Genomic DNA, 19,530 nt, shown 5'->3' with positions numbered 1-19,530 from the left:
AAGTCTCCTCTATAAAGTGTATATGTGAAACCCCATTTTTCAGTTAATTAATAGTAGTTCTTGCTGCTATTACTGCAAACCTTTGGTGCCCTTGGAAGTACTCTACTTTTAAAGCAATATAGGTGATTCCAGAGTATTAACATTTGCGCAACTAGCCAATGTTGAAACAAAGAGGCATTTTAATATACAAAAATAAAAAGCGAATCACCTTTAGCAGACAACTACGTGGCATCTCTCCAAAGAAAAATGTCTTTATTTGGCTAAGCTAAGGTTAAGTTACCTTCATCAGAGAGAATCCCAAAGCAGGAGTGTGTGCTACATAAAAATGTTTGCCTCTTTTACTGCACAATATCCCTTTGCATTTCAAATATTCCAACTGATCTAATTAAAGCTTCGTGAGGGAAAGGGACTGAAGAGAAAATTTAATTCAGCATGTAATTATCAATGAACTGAAGACCACTTTTTTCAATAAATGAATAAACTATGAATAACTTTTCACATACTAATTGAATAACTCCAGTTGAGTCAATATAAAAAAAATGATATGTATACCCACATGTCCACTGCAGAGACAAAAATGTTATTCATACTATTTAACTGTATGAGTATTTTCTGACTTCCTGAGAAATTATCTCTCTGTATCAAAATATGTATCTATAGATGTATATCAGTATAAACATTTGTGCATATCTACAGCTTCTCAAAATATTCTGAGATATTTGTCGATCTCATCAACACAGAGAGGATCACATTTTAATAGGTGGATAACTAATATGGGGCTGAACTGAAGTGCCCTCAGAAGCCTGAATTAGATCTTACTCTAAAATCTAAACTAATAAAATGTGTATCTAACATACAGGATTAGCCAAAAGTGAGAGTAAAACAAGATAGTGTGAATAAGTGAATAATGGGCGAGTTTGGTAAAGCTCATCATTTTAATCCCTCTGATATGAGATTTCACTGATTGTCATGCAAAAAGATGATTTATTTTCTTCAAGGAGGTAGAGTGTAACTGTAGAAAATTGACCAGTCATGAGGGCCAGAAAAGAGAACACAAGAGTTTACTGACTGCCCATTTTAGTACTATTCAAGGTTTGTGCAGTTCTGGCTAATCCAGTTCATGCCATCAGACTGCACAAGGAGGCTATTGTACTTGGGAAATACTTAAATCAGTTAATTGATTGATTGTTCTCTATTCAAACTCCTTAAGAATTTTTCTTCCAATGTGTTTTCCCTGCAGAGAGAGAATATTCTGGAGAGGCTGAATTCAACATTCTGATTCACTTGACAAGGCTTATTTCTTTGTGTAAGTAATCAATGATATTTTTGTGTATATGTATCCACCAGTCACCGTGGGGTTGGTGGATAGTAGTCTGTCCACAAAGACAGCTTCCTTTTTTTTATTTTTTAAGATTTTATTTATTTATTTGAGTGAGAGACAGAGCAGAAGCAGGGGAAGTAGCAGGGGGAGAGAGAGAAGCAGATGCCCCACTGAGCGGGGAGCCTGATGAGGGACTCAATCCCAGGACCCTGGGATCGTGACCTGAGCTGAAGGCAGACACTTAACTGAGCCACCCAGGCGCCCCAGTTTGGTCTAAATATCATCCCCACTTTTGTGCCCGCAGAACTTTGTCTCATGTCACTAGATCTCAGTTTCATCATCATTGCCTCGTCCTGTGTCATGGAACCACCATGAAGATCAGGTCAGGGGATAAGCATGCAAGAGTGACTCGGAAATGTTCTCCACCTGTAAAGCGGGAGTTCCTTCACTATAATTATTATCATTATTGTTGGTAACAATAGTACCGTTTAGGTTTTAAAATGTGTCGTTTGATTAATACGTTTGCTGACACAAACCAAGTGAACTAAAAAGGGCAGAGACCACAGTGGCCTCTCTTCCCACTGCTTATCAGTGGTCACTAAATTGATAAGGTAATCATCCATTGATAATGTTCCAAATAATTTGATAAAAAAGTCATTAAAAAATCACTAATTTCCTTTATCTGTAACGACAGAGTAAATAATCGAGGTCTCCTTTATACTGATTGTCACTACCTTTCCTAGAACACTGCCACCAAATTACAAAGCAATCATCACACTGGTCACACAGATGTGGCTGGAACTCAGTGGTCTAGGCTCTTGGTTCATTTCCAGGATGACATTACTATTTTGACAGAACTTTGTCCCTTGGGTTAGTTCTTCCAAAAAAGCAGATAAATGCCCAAACAACTCTTGGAAGAGGCAGTATTTCTGTGATTTTTCGGTCGGGTAACTCCTGACACTCCCTCAGAACATGAAGAAAGTCAGCTTTTGAGGATCTGCAGTATAAACGGAAGCATATCATTGCCCCAAGAGATAAGAAACCTCACTCGGCTGAAATGGAATCAAGTCAGTGGTACTATCAGCAAGAAGCACACTGTCAGCTTTTTGTTGTAATTTCGTGTGACGACCTCTGAGGACATTCAGTGGATATCATATTTCAAGACTGCAAGTAATTTGTTAACCTTTAATCAAGAAAGTCGAAGAGCTTTTCCCCCACCCAAAGCCTTATTCCATCCTAAAGAAAAGTCATTGCTTCAAGCTTTGTTTGGAAATCATTCATTCTGAAATAACATTGAAATTTATAGCATAATAAGAGTATTCCCTGCAGAACTTTTCTCATCATAATACTGACAAGGCAACATTACTGGTGACACTGTGAGAATTAGTAATTCACTAGCAAGTTACAATATCCCTTTCTGAATTTTGTGGTGGAGTTTCTATCTAAAAGAGACATTACATATTGTTATACAGAAGTTAATTTTCTTGAAAAGGTAGAAATACTAAGGACTTGAGTAGGAACAGAGTTAAGGCTGACAAACCACTGACAAGGCAGCTAGTGTAAGATAACTGACCTGTTTAAGAGCAATAGTCGCCAGTTTATGCATCTAGTCTGTCTTTTCAAAATGCAGAGTCATGGTGTATATGACTGTAGCACCAAGACGCATTTTCAGGCACACCCAACTCCAAATATTCTATGACTATATACTGTTTTTATAACAAGATAAAGGCAATAAATATTGTTAGTAAAAGCCACGCCTTTTTGTAAACAAACTTCATTATTTTCAAACAGTGAGGATTTTCTTCTAGTCACAGTTTAGTCACTGAACAGTTTGCATTTCAATAAATATGTGTTCTTCTAGGTCAAAAATCACATCAATTCTGGGGTGCCTGGGTGGCTCAGTCGGTTAAGAGTTGGACTTTTGATTTCAGCTCAGGTCATGCTCTCAGGGTCGTGACATCAAGCCCCGCATCAGGCTCTGTGCTCAGTGTGGCATCTGCTTGAGATTCTCTCTCTCCCTCTCCTTCTGTCTCTCCCCCACCCTGCTCTGGAGTGCACACACTTTCTCTAAAATAAATGAATCTGTAAAAATAAAATCAGATAAATTCATATGCAATGATCAAAGGGAAACATCTGTCCCAACAATATATCATTAAAGAAGAGTTGACTCATACTTACACCTTGCTTCTGGGTGCCATGAAATATAATACAGAAGATCTATTTGGTAGAGAGAGCTCGTTCTGTTTAGCATAAGCAGGAAGGGATTTACTTGGAGTTCTCAATAGATTACGGAGTCACTGCAGGATTGAGGTCACAGACTCTAGGCTGAGCATCCTGAGCGGACTAACAAAGACGTCACAGGACTGGCCACCAAAGGAGCTGCTGCCCCATCAAATTAAGATGTGTCCGCCATGCATCTGGGGGCCGAACCTCCACCTTTGCTACGAGCAAGAAATCACCACCAGGCAAACTAGGAATCCTTTCTACGGAAGAGGCACACATTCTGAATGATGCTTTGTTTGGCAATTGTCTAAGAAAAAAATAGCTCTGCACAACCAAAATTATATGAGCATTTGATTTTGCCATTCTGAATTAACACCAGATGTGGCAACTAACAGGATCAGTAAAAATTGCACTCTGATATTTTGTTGTTGTTGTAATTTTGTGTGGCAACTTCCAAGGACATTCATATTGGATCATATTTCAAAATGCATTAATGTGTTAACTTTTAATCAAGAAAGTTGGACTGTTCTCTCAACCCAATGCCTTATTCTATTAAAGAGAAAAAGCCCTTGCTTCAAGTTTGTCTTGTTTGGAAATCCCATTATTCATCTTAACATAACATTTAAATTAATAGCATGCCCCAAGTATGCTAAATGTAAAAAATTGTTCTTTTCTTGATATGAATCACAAGCCACGTCCCTATGATAACAATTTTTGAGTACTGGTTAGAGTCCTTGTGTTTGCATGGATAAGACTAATTTTTCTTCCACAATGTGACTCTACTAACATTTGAAAATATCACCTATATTTTCTATAATAAGTCTATTCTGCAATCTAACTGTTCCTAATACTTTCATCTGCATTTGATTTTCAGATTCTCTTCCATTTTCTGGGCTTGTTCTAATTTTGAATGGTTGTCTTAAAAAGGACACATTTGATATGGAATTTATGGTATTCCAGAAATGATTAGAAAAAGTAGGAAAAATACAGTGGTACCTTTACCTGCCTTTATTCTAATCCTTTATGCTTATTAACAAAATGCCCATAGTAACATTCTGACACTACTTCTCCAATCCCATGAATGTCTTCTATACTCTTCCTTATTTGAAGTACTTTTTTCTTTTCAAAACTAAAACAACATGCCTTGTGAGGTTTCCTTAAATGCTTCTACCACTTCTGTCTTATCTTTGACCAGGTACCCTTCCTGAACTACAGCCAAAATTTCGCAGCTCCTTAGACCTTTTCCGATTTCCTCTTTTCTGTTTGCTCTAGCCTCTGTCCTAGAGTAACCTCACAATGGTCACATCCACGGCGTGCTTACCAGAGTCCACATTTCCGCAAGCTCCAAGCCAGACCGTATTTATGTAGATGGCTACACGTAGTCTGGACGAATATGAACACTTGCTATTCTAAATGCTGCTTTACTGTTTTCAGTCAGCAGAACCGCCATACATCTTCATCAACCAGAAAGCCAGAAACTGTTCCTGAACCCTCCCGCCCACTTGTCTATCCATATCAAAAGTGTCATTGCCTCTTGCCAATTCTAACTCCTAAATCCTTCCGGAATCTGCAGACGTTTTCATTCACAAGTAGCTGTGTTCTCCTCTCTTTTCTGCCCACTGCCCACTGATATCCTCCCACTGGGTGTCTACACATTTTCTCTTATCGGGATCTAGCCTTTTTTCACAGGAATTCTCATGGTTGTTTTTGCTTTTTTTTCCCCATCCAAATCTTTCATAGCTTCTGATTGTTCCCCAAAAAAGAAATAAATTCCTTCTTCTGGCCTACCAGTTCTTGCACGGCTCATGCACTGAGTCTCAGCTGCAGGTACTAGCTACACTAAATTTCTTTCAATGCCCCAAACATACAGAAGGCTCCCAGCACTTAAACACGCTGCCGTGAGCGCACTCGTGAATGCTTCTCTTCTAAGGGCCTAAGCTTAAGGATAACTGAAATTTCATCATCCACTTGCCCATAATGATTTAATATTTTGTACTCTAAGCTTCATTTATAAAGCAAACGCAATCCTTCATTTGACCACTACTCTATCTTCAATATGTAGGACAATATCTGATGCATAGTAGACACTCAATAAATATTAATAAACACGAATATCGGGCTACGCTGAAAGAGAAAATTTGCTAAGACTTTCCTATGACTCACAAATGTACTTTTCCTTGACTGTGTGAACATAGGCTCAAAATATTTATCTTTCTCTGGATTTTTGTACTTAACTATACATATATTGTGATTCCAAATGTGTTAGTTTTCTTCATATGTACTATTTTTAGAGCACAGTCTCACTGTAATATCCTTGCTGGAACTTTTAAAGTACTTTTCTGCAGTGTTTCTATTGACTGTGAAGGATATTATACGTGAGTCCTAAACTGAAATGTTTCCTGTACCAAAGCATCTGGGACTTCCACATTCCAAGAACACAACAGATAGATATACTAGATAGATAGCAAGGCAGTTCAAGAATCTGGAATTGAGAAGAATTTCACATTATTTTGGGTCCCTAAAAACCTCAGAAATAAAGTAAACAAATCTTATATTCAAGTGGTATGTGTTTAACACAAAGAATCAAAAATACTTTTTGATCAGAAAATCAAAAAATCTTGAGAATAATATAACAAATATAAACAAGTATGCTATTGATGACTATATAAATGCACGCTGTTGAGACTTTATGTAAGGGCAAGACATATAAAACAATGATAAGACTAAGGTGCGCATCACAACCGAGAGAACAGTGAACCACGTAAGTGGCCCCCATGATAGAATGAATATACATATGGAACTTAGGTATATGTTGCTCAATATTTTATGAATATATAAAATTAGTCTATATGAAATATTTTATAAATATATAACATATTTATATATATTACTCAAAATTAAAGTCGAGCAAAATGTTTACAATGCACATTTTAAGAAAAATAATTCATTATTAAGCCAGAGACTCATGAACATATACATTTTTATTTTTTTTAATTTTTATTTATTTATTTGACAGAGAGAGATGAAGCGAGAGAGGGAACACAAGCAGGGGGAGTGGGAGAGGGAGAAGCAGGTTTCCTGCTGAGCAGGGAGCCGGATGGGGGGCTCAATCCCAGGACCCTGGGACCATGACCTGAGCCGAAGGCAGACGCTTAATGACTGAGCCACCCAGGCGCCCCTTTTTATTGTTTTTCTTTTTTGCATTCTTCAAAATAGGCTAGTAAAAGCTAGCTTGTAGAAACAACTATACTATAAGGATTTAGAAACTGAAGCTTAAATTTTCCTAAAATAGCAAAGCCATACATATATTGTGGTTGGAATGTTGTTTTTCATTCTGGTATTTGTTTTTAGAGACAATGTAAATTCATTTCAGGCATGTTTGTGCATGTGTTTCTGCGTCCCCGTAACTTTATCCTGAAGTGTGAAAGAATTGCCCGACATGAAGCGAGGGAGGGACTCCTCTAGACAAGACATATGGAAGCAATCCCCATGAAGTTAAAACTGACAGTTTAACATGAATTTCTCCAGGGAATAATTTTTACGACTCACCTGCACAAGGGGACTAACAAGCAAGCTCAAGTTTTGTCTTATTACCAAGTCTTTTTAATAGAATGTCTCTAAATGTTTCTGTCACTTCTTAAAGATTGTTTATAATTCAATAAATATGAAGGGAAATTTGGGCGTGACCTCCAGGACATATAATATATGAATCACTATATGGGGACAGATTCAGACTTAGAGACCATAAATAATTATGGCTCCTGAGTCTGAGAAGAATTAAAACAATATAAAAGGTTGTAAAATAAAAAAAAGTTAAAAGAAAATGAAAAACTGATACTCTGAAGAATTTAATTACTTATCTATGAATATGAATGTGCTACGATTTCTTGTCTTAAGAGCGATCATTGAAAAACCATACAACGGCCAGCCCGAAATCTCAGGATGAAAAATCTTATTTGTCAATTCAAACTAAACATGAAACTGCGTATCTGTTGTGTGTTTTAGATGCACAATCAACTATTATTGTTTATGTTCAAGGGAAAAAATTCAAAATACTCAATCAAACGCAATCCTTGGCTTCAGCTCAGAGAAAATGCCCAGGCCTGGAATTCGATTCTGTCATACTGGCTGTAGGATTTACAGGCTCTGTTCCCTCAACTAAGCCATTACTGCCCCAGCAACGGGCCCCGTGCACCTGCTGTTCCTCACCCAGATAGTCTTCTACTCTCTGACCTCCGTGTGCATGACCATCACCCTTGTCAGAGTTTTAATTTTACATTTATTTATAACTAATTGATGGATTTTGGTGACTTCTCCAAGCATAGGGATCCTACTGGTGTGTGATGATCATCGTGTCCCAAGAGTTTACTACAGGAGGAGGCGCCTATTACATATTTAATAAATAACTGTTAGATGGATCAGAATACAGATCTCAACGTATCTATCTGTTTGGGTCTTTGCTTAGATCTGAGGTACTTCCTTGACCATCCTATTTAAAATGCATCACACCCCAACACTTCTTATCTTCCTTCCTTTATTTTTTCCACAGCATTTAATTTCATCTGACATGCTGTGTATACCAATACCTATTACATAGAAGGAATAGATAATAAAGGATTGATTAAACATAATTTGGCTTTGGTTTTTATATTTAAATCAGGTCAGATTGTTTAGTCAATGCTATTCCTTCTTAATGTGTATTAAAGCCTGACTTAAATTTTTCTTTCTTTTTTTCTTTTTACATCCCCTTGACCCCGGAGTTGCACGAGGGGCTTAGAGATGATAAAGAAGGGAAGTTTTATCATTAAACTCTGGTTAAGAATCTGGGCAAGGATTCAGAAACCTAGCTCAGATTCTGCCATCAACACTTTGCAGTTTTATGGGGCCTTAAATAAATTACTAAATCTCTTTAGATCCCACGTTTTCAACCGTAAGTTTGGGAGAAGATTGTAATCATCATCTCCGCCCGCTAGTACTGCTGTGCAGATTACAAGAGCTGAGATGTGTAAAGTGGTTAGCACACTGCTAGGTATACAGCAAACACTCACTGAACATTAATGCTGCTGTTACCCAGCCCTGGGTACTACCGTCAGTATACCTGAAGTCCACACATACTGCAGTGTAGGCTGTGAGTTGATATGCTAGGTGGAGTGTGCAGACGCAACCCCTGAAGAGAGGTTCTCTCCTTCCCAAGACTTTATGTGCAGAACTATAGTCCAGGACAATACATGAAACATGCTCTGACCATTATAACGAAATGATTGCCCTAAAAATATAGTGGGCAAAGAGCTTATTTCCTGCTGTATTAATTTCTGGAAATGTCCATGTGGAAGGTTGATGTCACCTTGGGGATGCTTGAGTACACAGGCTTCAGGCACTGTTGGCTGGATGGTCTTCTCGAAAACCAGCCTGGCTAAGAGAAGCCTGCAGAGGGCAACTGCTATCAATTTATAAAAATCAATGGCATTCTTCCCTTTCCCTAAAGCAAAAAATCAGAGAAAGTAAACTTTACTGGATAATATGATAAGCATCCCCATTCACAAGAAATTTTGATGTTACAAGCACTCTGTTTGGATATAACTGCAGCATTCTCTTGCAAGCCCAAAGTCACTTCTCAAACTCAGATACTTAAAAATTTCTTAAGTAGAATTCTTGATGGAAATTCCTTTCCATACAGCAAATATTTGCATTTTTTAAAGATCTATTTTCAACTTTAAAGCATGTATAGGGAGTAGAAAAAAGACTACTATTTTATCAACGTTTTTGGTATCTGTTTAAAGTATTTAAAAAGGAGGGTTTTTTTAAATACATAGATGATTTATAGAAAATATGGTTTTGAAGTGCATAAAAATTAGTTGTCCTGCTAGTCATAAATATTCCTTCTATCAACCTTTACATTCATTATATATTCAACCAAATTTTTCTCCATAAATACTACCAAGTCAAAAAACCTCAATGCAGTCTCTGCTTGAAATAAAAATTCTCAATTGATAATATTTGATTAAAATATTGCAAATTTGTTACAGTTCATTCAAAACAGATTGTGATCTCATGTTTACCATTTAAAAAACAAGAGGGGAACAGTATTGTACTGTAAGGAAATCAGACAGTCACCAGAGTTGGTCATTTTTGTCTAAAATGTGTTCTCAGTTCTTGTAAAAAGATCGCAAATGAGGCAGCCGTGGTGACACAGAGCTTGTGAGAGTGTGTCACTTGGCAGATGTCAGAAGTAGAAGCTAGTCTTAACAGAGATAAGCCAGGCTGGTTTTAGAGAAGACCATCCAGCCAATACTGCCTGAAGCCTGTGAACTCAAGCATCCCCAAGGTGACTCTGACACTGCACATTTGGAGAGGCAGCATTATCACCTCCGGATTTCACGAGCATGTCCTCATTTCCTTCCTGAGTCTCCAGGCAGCTGTGACCCCGGGTCATGGCTCCCTGCGGATTCGTACCCAGCACCTGAACGACCGCGTGCATGGAGTTAGTTTTATTTGGAAGGATTTATCTCCTCTTCTCTGAGTCTAAATGATGGTGCATTTAATCTCAACTTTCCTGGCTTGCCAGACACACTTTTCAGATTTATTGTTCTATTCATGTGCTTTCTTTCTCACTTGATTAATTTTATAATTCTTTTCTGAACAAAAGGAGGATGATGGGGTGCCTGGGTCGCTCAGGTCATGATCTCAGAATCCTGGGATCGAGCCCCGCATCTGCTTCTCCCTCCGCCTCTGCCCGTCCCCCTTGCTCATTCTCTCTCTCTCTCTCTCTCTCTCTCTCTCTTTCTCTCTGTCTCATCCTCTCTCATGTGCTCTCTCTAATAAATAAATAAAATCTTTTAAAAAAAGGATGATATAAATTACCTCTTCATCAAGGATCTGAGGAATCAAAATGTTTGTATCAGTACTCAGAAAAGTGCACACACAGACACATATATGATACGTATTTACTGACATCCATATGGTGAGTTAATAATTCCTTCATCATGGACAACTAGGGTAAATACAAATTATTAAAGCCTTTTTTAAATTCAGTAAAGTAATATTCTATCAAAATTTGAAAATGTAAAAGACTGTTTAACAAAGCAAATACTATTCCAGGGATATTATCCTAAAGAGAAAAACAGTATTAAAGTTACATGCAAAGACATGTTATTTGGGGCTATGTTTGTAGGCGCAAGGGTGGGCTCGAAAGAAAAGTGAATGCCTATTACTACGTGAATGATTCAATGTATTTTCTACTGCAAGACAGTAAGTAGCTATTCAAAAGGACGAGGGACTTCTAGTTCTGGAAAATAATGAACTAGGCTGGCACCAAAAACTCACTATAAACACCTGCATATATTAGATAAAGTATAATTGCTCCTCCATATATATATATATGTTTAAATCTGTGGCCTAATGAACAAGAAAGAAAGAAATCTTCAAGTGTCAGATGCAAAGCCAAAGTTGAAAGCCCACTGAGTAAGCAGGTGAGCTGATGGTACAGCAGCTCGGGAAGGTGAGTTGAACCTTCTTCTGGCTGAAAGATTAGGTTAGGTTTTAAAACCACTTGGGGATAGGAGACCAGATCCTCCAATAACAACAAATCCCGTGAAAAGAAGACAACGTCACCGTAACCCACTCACCCAGAGACATCTCTGAGGAGGGTTCATCAGATGTTATTTTTTTAAAGATTTTATTTATTTATTTGAGAGAGAGAGAATGAGAGATAGAAAGCACGAGAGGGAAGAGGGTCAGAGGGAGAAGCAGACTCCCTGCCGAGCAGGGAGCCCGATGTGGGACTCGATCCCGGGACCCCAGGATCACGACCTGAGCCGCAGGCAGTCGCTTAACCAACTAAGCCACCCAGGCGCCCCCATCAGATGTTATTGATGAACCATGCATTCCTCCTTGGCATGGCCTGTGCACAGAAGACTTCTGACAACTGACACCTGGAAGGATTTGCCTGACATCTTCCCCAGCCCCCAACTGAGCACCATGTCGGCTGTCCGTCCTGGAAGTGCTAGAAAGGCCCCAGAGAATATCCAACCTGTGGTAAGTGGCGAGTTGGTAGACAAATGCACCTGCTCCTTACTCGCCTGCCTGAGGGCCCCACCCTTCCCCCTCGGAGTCCCACAGGACCACACTCCAGTCACCCACACCGGCGACCTGGCTGGTTCTTCTCTCCTCCTTGCCTCTCTTCACACATCCTGCTGATTTTCCTGGCATCTTCTCCCAGACTGATTGCTTGAACTTGAGGTCTTACTTCAGGGTTCTGGAGGTATCTAAACTAAGATGGACACTTTTATGGTGGGTCTGAGGAGGATTAAAAATTAACCTGAGAAAAATGGGAATTTCATCTCCCATTGACGTGAAGTCCACATTTACCACATTTATCAAGACCTGAGCTGAGATCAAGAATCAGATGCTCAACGGACTGAGCCACCCAGGTGCACCTAAGATTGTATTTTTAAAATACGGATGTTGATGTTTCTTTAAGTTGGTACAGGGGCGTGATGGACATACAGTGATGGGCGTACCTGTAACAAACAAATTCAAAATCTCTGTGGGGAAACTTTAACAGTATTCCTTGTGAGAATCTCAGCAGGAGAAAAAATAATTCATGCTTAAAATGAACTTATAATTGAAAATTTTTAAACACACAGAGAAACAAGTCACATTCAGTGAGAAAAAGAAGATGTAACAAGTAAAAGTACGCTGGAAAAGAATATAGTGGTTATATTTTAAAAGTGAAATTATTTTCAAATGCCTGATATGATCCCACTTATGCAAATGTATAAATGTGTCCATTATGCACATAAAGAATGAATGAAAAATAACAATAACAGTCATCTCCAGATGAACTGATATGATTTTTACTTTCTTCCTTCAAAGCTTATAGGCTTTCTTTCATAAAGGAACAGGTTTTCTTTATGTAATTAGATATAACAGCTATTTTCCATTTGGAAAAAATCAATTTTCTGTCCTCATCTTTCACCTTATTTGAACCATCCCACAGCCATGAAATGTTTGATGTGGAGAGGGAAAAAGGGTGCCAGGCATACTTGTGTGCTCAGGTTTGTTGATATAATGCATGTGTAATAACAGCCACCCTAATGTCTGAGGCTGCACATCAGCACACACTGTGCTTTCAGCCCTGGTTGCTTTGGTTACAGCCTTGCTCAAATGAAGAGATAGAGAGAGAGAGAAATTGGTCACAACTACCAGCAAAAATGTGCCATTTCAGGGACGCCTGGGTGGCTCAGTCGGTTAAGTATCTGCCTTCGGCTCAGGTCTTGATCCCGGGGTCCTGGGATGGAGCCCCACATCAGGCTTCTTGCTCAGCCCGGAGTCTGCCTCTCCTTCTCCCTCTCCCTCTGCGTGCTCTCTCTCTCTCTCTCTCTCTCTCAAATAAATAAATCTTAAAAAAATAAATTTCAGGGGTGCCTGGGTGGCTCAGTCGTTAAGCGTCTGCCTTCGGCTCAGGTCATGATCCCAGGGTCCTGGGATGGAGTCCCGCATCGGGCTCCCTGCTCAGCGGGAAGCCTGCTTCTCCCTCTCCCGCTCCCCCTGCTTGTGTTCCCTCTCTAGCTGTTTTTCTCTCTGTGTCAAATAAGTAAATAAACTCTTTAAAAAAATAAACAAAAACTAAACAAATAAATAAATTTCAGAAACTAGCATACCCCTTCTCTGTTATTTCCAGTAGTCAGGAAGGCTAATCTCAGTATTTATGGGGTGATATCTGTTAGTTATACTATTCAAAATTATTTTATTATCAATCTACTGTTCAATAATTTATACAATAAGACAAGTTTTCAAAGCAAATTTTGAAACACCATCCTATTCAACTATTGAAATTGTCATTTTCAGAGATAATGTCCCAAGCAAAGGCAACCCAGGCAAAAATAAGTGGGACTATATCAAACCAAAAAACTTCTGCACAGCAAAAGAAACCTACTGAACAAGAGAAAATATTTGCAAATCATATATCTGATAAGGGGTTAATATCCAAAATATATAAAGAACTCACAAAATTCAATAGCAAAAAAAGCAATCTGATTAAAAATGGACAGAAGACATGAACAGACATTTCTCCAAAGAAGACATCCAGATGGCCAACAGACACATGAAAAGATGTTCAACGTCACTCATCATCAGGGAAATACAAATCAAAACCACAATGAGATACCACCTCACACCTGTCAAAATGGCTAATATCAAAAAGACAAGGATGGCAAGGATGTGGAAAAATGGAAAACCCGTGTGTGTTGTTGGTGAGAATGTAAACTGGTGCAGCCACTACGGAAAACAGTATGGGGGTTCCTCAAAAAGTTAAAAACAGAATTACCATATGACCCAGTTCTATTTCTGGTAGAAAACAAAGTTTTCTGAAGAAAACAAAACTAACCTGATAAGATATATGCACCCCTGTATTACTGCAGCATTATTTACAATAGCCAAGATATGGAAACTACCTAAGTGTCCATCGACCGATGAATGGATAAAGAAATATATACACACAATGGAATATTATTTAGCCATAAAAAGAATGAAATCTTGCCATTTGCAACAACATGGATGGATTTAGAGGGTATTAAGCTCAGTGAGATAAGTCAGAGACAAATACCGTATGATCTCATTTATATGTGCAATCTAAAAAAATTTTTTTAAAGTAAAACATACAAACAAAAGAGCAAGCCCGTGGATACAGAGAACAGATGGGTTTTGCCAGCGGAGGTGGGGGGGGGGGTGGAGGTTGGGCAAACTGGTGAAAGGAGTCAAGGGAACAAACTCCCAGGTATAAAATAAATCTAGGGAGTGTACTGGACAGCATGGCAAGTATAGTTAATAATATTGTATTGCATGTTTGAAAATTGCTAAGAGAGTAGAGCTTAAAAGTTCCCATCACAAGAAAAACAAAATTCTATAACTGTGTGGTGAGGGGTGTGAACCAGACTTACTGTGCTGAGCATTTTGCAACATATACAAATATTGAATCATTATGCAGAATGCCTGAAACTAACATGATGCTGGATGTCAACCATGCCTCAATAAAAAATTAATTAAGAAAAGAAGTAACATCTAAAGATTCGGTATTCTGCAAACATACTAACCTGTCTTTAAAAACCAACGTATTTCTGGGCTTATTCTACTTAGAGCCAAATAAAATAGTAAGCCTTTAGGCAACACTCCATTCTACTTCAACTGGAGTATGTGCTTTTGTTAAGCATAACTCTTTACTGGCCTTGACATTGTCAGAATCCTTATGCAGTGGCGAAATGACATTAAATACCTCAAATAAGACTTTAAATAAGAAGTACATGCCATCTTAGTGTCCTTCTGAAAGCCTCCAACCCCAAGTCCCACCCAAACACACACGTGCACAGAGGCACACGCATGTATAAAATTTTCTTCATACTTGACAAAGACAATGGATGCACAAAGCACTGCTTTTCAAAAGGATCAGTAATAGCCCTTTAAAACGACTAGCACTAGAATTTAAAAGTCAAGATCTTGCCATATGTATGTTTCAGGAAAAATTGTGTTTTCCCTGAATTTTTCACGAGAATTACATACACACACACACACACACACACACACACACACACACACACACACAGAGGAGTATTGTGCCTGAAACTGTCTAGGAGGACGTAGACGACATTCCCTTCTGTGTAAAACCAGCTCTTTTGCTCATTCATTGGGCATGAGTATCATGACTCTTAGGCAGTTGTGGGTATCATTATTTGGATTTTAATGCCAAAGCTAGAACTTTAGTATGACTGTAAATGAATCTGCATTCAGTATTTTAATATGATCGAGGAAGACAATTAGTCACAGCTGAATAAAAAAGATAGCAGCTGGAGTTCTACCTCATTAACAGGATGCTAGCAGAAATGTAAGGTTCTCCAGAATGGCGCTAGCTTGCTGTTCATATTAACATCAATTTAATCAATGCTTTTATTTTGGTGCATGAGTTTGATTCAACTCTGTCAGAGCATGAGCAAAATTCATCCGTGCTTCAGGAGACTGAAGAGCGAGTTTGATCAAATAAAACTTTGTTGCAATTATAGATTTTTCAAATTTACTTTTTTACCAATAAATAATGCCCTTGAATGAGCAATTTTGCCAAAGCGTAGCTTCACAAGTTATATGGTTGAAAGAGAATGAATATAAAATGGACAGTATTCCAGAAAATTCAGAATCCTTTGCATCTTTGGATAATTATTTGCTTCTATCATTCCAATGATTTTCTTCCATTGATATTGTATTGATATACATGTTGTCTTATTTTCTTCCATATAGTTCAAGTCTTTTAAAGGACTCCAGTTCTCAAGAGTGATACCACCACTCTATCAATTCTGTTAGGCCTTTTTTTTTTTAAAGATTTTATTTATTTATTTGAGAGAGAGAGAGAGAGAGAGCGTGAGCCTACAAGCAGGGGTGTGGCAGAAGCGGAGGGAGAAGCAGACTCCCTGCTGAGCAGGGAGTCCCATGCGGGACTCGATCCCAGGACCCTGAGATCATGACCTGAGCCTAAGGCAGATGCTTCACCAACTGAGCCACCCAGGCGCCCCTGTGTTAGATCTTTTTAAAATAATTCAGCACACCGCACAGCCACAGTATCTGTATACCCACAGTGTGTGGGTAAGATACTAACAGCTACTATAATTAGGAGCTTTGGTTATTCAGGGTCTTTTGTGGTTCCATACAAATTTTAGTATTGTTTGTTCTAATCTGTGAAAATTATTATTGGAATTTTGATGGGTATTATATTGAATTAGTAGATTGCTTTGGGTAGGATGAAAATGTTAACAATATTAATTCTTCCAATCCAAGCACATAGAGTATCCTTCCACTTCTTTGTGTCATCTTCAGTTTCTATCAGTATGTTGTAGTTTCCAGAGGATAGGTCTTTCACGTCTTTGGTTTAGTTTACTCCCAGGTCTTTTATTCTTTTTGATACAACTACAAATGGCACTGTTTCCTTTATTTCTCTTTCTAATAGTTATTAGTGTATAGAAATACAACAGATTTTTGCATTCATTTTGTATACTACAACATTACTGAATTCATTTATTGATTCTGGCAGTATTTTGGTAGAGTCTTTAGGGTTTCTAGATATACAATAGAATGCCACCTGCAAATAGTGACAGTTTTGCTTCTTCCTTTCCAATTCAGATGACTTTCCTTTCTTTGTGAGTGTTTGTTTGTTTGTTTCTTCTGAATTGCTCTGGTGAGGACTTCCAATACTATGTTGAATGAAGTGGGCATCTTTGTCTTGTTCCTGAATTTAGAGGAAACACGCTCAGCTTTTCACTGTTGAGAATGATGTCAGTTGCGGGCTTGTCTTATATGACCTTTATTATGCTGAGATACATTTCCTCTATCCCCATTTCGTGGAGAGCTTTTATCATCTCTACATTTTTATAAACAATGGATGGCATTCAAACAATCATAAAAGTCATCAAAACCACAAGATTTGTTCAGAAACAAGAAAAAAAAAAACTAGAAATAAATACAGCAAGTGAACTGTGTTTGTATAGCCCTTGAGGTAAGAATGCTTTTTAACATTTTTAATGAGTCAGAAGAGAATGTGTGATAGAAACCTTACAAGGCTTGCACAGCTTAAATTACCTGTTGCTTGGTCTTTTCCAGAAGAAAAAGCTTGCTGGCCCCTGACGTAGTCCCAAAAGAAGACAAGAAATCAGATGCAACTGGAACAGTATTTAAGAAATGGTTCTCTGTCCAAAAACCAGTGAAAACTATCAAACACATTACAGAAGCAATGTGAAAAACAAAGATAAATTTTTTAGAAAAGTATACTGGTGCATATCATCCTAAATTGATAAATATCCAAGATAACAAAAGATACTTGAATCTAAAGCAAATATATATATAATATGTATATTATATATATGTAAATATATATAGTAAAGCAAATATGTAAAGTAAATCTAAAGCAAATATGTATATATCATCCTAAATTGATAAATATTCAAGATAACAAAAAATACTTGAATCTAAAGCAAATATATATATAATATATATGTAAATGTATATATATTGTAAAGCAAAAACATAAAGACTAAGAGCTCATTTCTCACAGAAACAATAATAGCTAAAAGCCTTTGGTTATATATTCGAGTTCTGAAAAAGAAAATGTCAACCAGTAATTCTATAACCTAAGTATAGAGAAAATTGGACGTAAGTAGACCCATATTACATGACATATAAAGAGTATTACTCAAAAGAAAGAAAAATCATCCTGGAGGAAACAGAGATGCGGGCACAACAGAAAGTGTAAAGTATTGATTGATCCAATTAATAATGACTTCAGAAACAATAGGAACATTTGTGAGTTGTTAGGTATATAGAGAATTTATACCAAAATAAGGAAAATGCTTGAAGACAGGCAGGGTAAAAGGTTTCAAAGACTTGGAATTTTCTGAGAAGTGATTAGTTAGTAATTTATAACAAATCATGGTAAGCCAAGAAGAAATGCTTTAAATGCTATGAAATCATGGAAATGATACAAAATAGTAGATTTAAACCAGAAAACACTAGTAACTACATTAAATGTAAACTGAACAGTCTCGTAAAAGATAAAGACTGTTAGAACGGGTTTTTAAAAAACAACATAATACTCTAAGAGATGTAAATATTAGGAAACATAAAATGTAAAAGTAGGAAAGGGAAAGATACATGATACCATTTCTAAAGAAAGATGCTGCTTTCTCTACCACCGACACTACGATATTATAAAAGGACACTGGGTTATATAATGAAGGAAGAAAGATGCTTGCATGCAACTCACACCTGCTTCAAAGCCCTTAGAGCAAGAAATAGTAGAGAAAAATGAAGATATTCAGAATAGTAAAAGTGACTATCAAGCAGGGGAAAAACGTGTGTGTGCGTGTGTGTGTGTGTGTATTTATATATATATATATATATAAAATACATATCACATGTACATGTTTATGTATACAATATGTGTGTATATATGTAAAATTTTGCAGGGGTCAAGGGCAGACTGCCCCCAAACATGCCCACATGTCACTTTGGCAACTGATTATTTTAAATAAAAACTAGTTAGGAAAGAGCTAGCATAGAAAAATGGCGGAGTCGGAGGATCCAGAGCTCGCTTCGTCTGTGGACACACCTAGAGATCAGCCACATGACTTCAACCACTCCAGAAAAAGACAGGAGGACTGGCGGGACAGACTTCCCACAGGTGGTCATAGAGAAGAGGCACAGACGCTGTTGGGAACCAAAGGGGAGGGAAGGGAGGGAGCAGACCCCACTCCAGGTACCCAGACTCGGGGGATCTGCAATGGGACAATGAGTCCCCATAACGTGTGGCTTTGAAAGCCAGTGGGGCTTAACTTCACAAGGTCTTACAATCAGCAGAGCTTAACACCTGGAACTTTAAAAATCAGTTGGCTCAGCTTTGGAAGAGCTGGAGAATAACAGGAAACTGAGTCCTGCCCTTACAGAGCCAGCATAAAAACCCCGGCAGAGATACAGCAGAGAAGCAGCAGGCTGAAAAGTGCCTGGGGTATATGGGAAGGAGATTTATTTGCTAATCTCAGAATGTGCACTAGAGGGGCAGGGATGTTTGGGAGACCTCTCTAAGAACAAAAGAGCTGGTGGGCACCATTTCTCTCCCCTGCCCTCCAGCATAAACACACGGTCGCAACATTCTCCACCTAGACACATAGATCAATGGAACAGAACAGAGAGACCAGAAATAAATCTATGCTTTTATGGTCAATTAATCTATGACAAAGGGGGCAAGAATATAGAATGGAGAAAAGACAGTCTCTTCAACAAATGATGCTGGGAAAACTGGACAGCTGCAAGCAAAAGAATGAACCTGGACCACTTTCTTACACCACACACAGAAATTAACTCAAAATGAATCAAAGACCTAAATGTAAGACCTGAAATCATAAAACGCCTAGAAGAAAACACAAGCAGTGATCTTACTGACATCAGCCATAAAA

The sequence above is a fragment of the Callorhinus ursinus genome, unplaced genomic scaffold (assembly GCF_003265705.2).
Source record: "Callorhinus ursinus isolate GAN/ISIS: 27379988/994484 unplaced genomic scaffold, GSC_fseal_2.0 scaffold32, whole genome shotgun sequence".
NCBI lineage: Eukaryota > Metazoa > Chordata > Mammalia > Carnivora > Otariidae > Callorhinus > Callorhinus ursinus.
The sequence above is the reverse complement of the archived record's forward strand: the minus strand, read 5'-3'. Positions refer to the sequence as shown.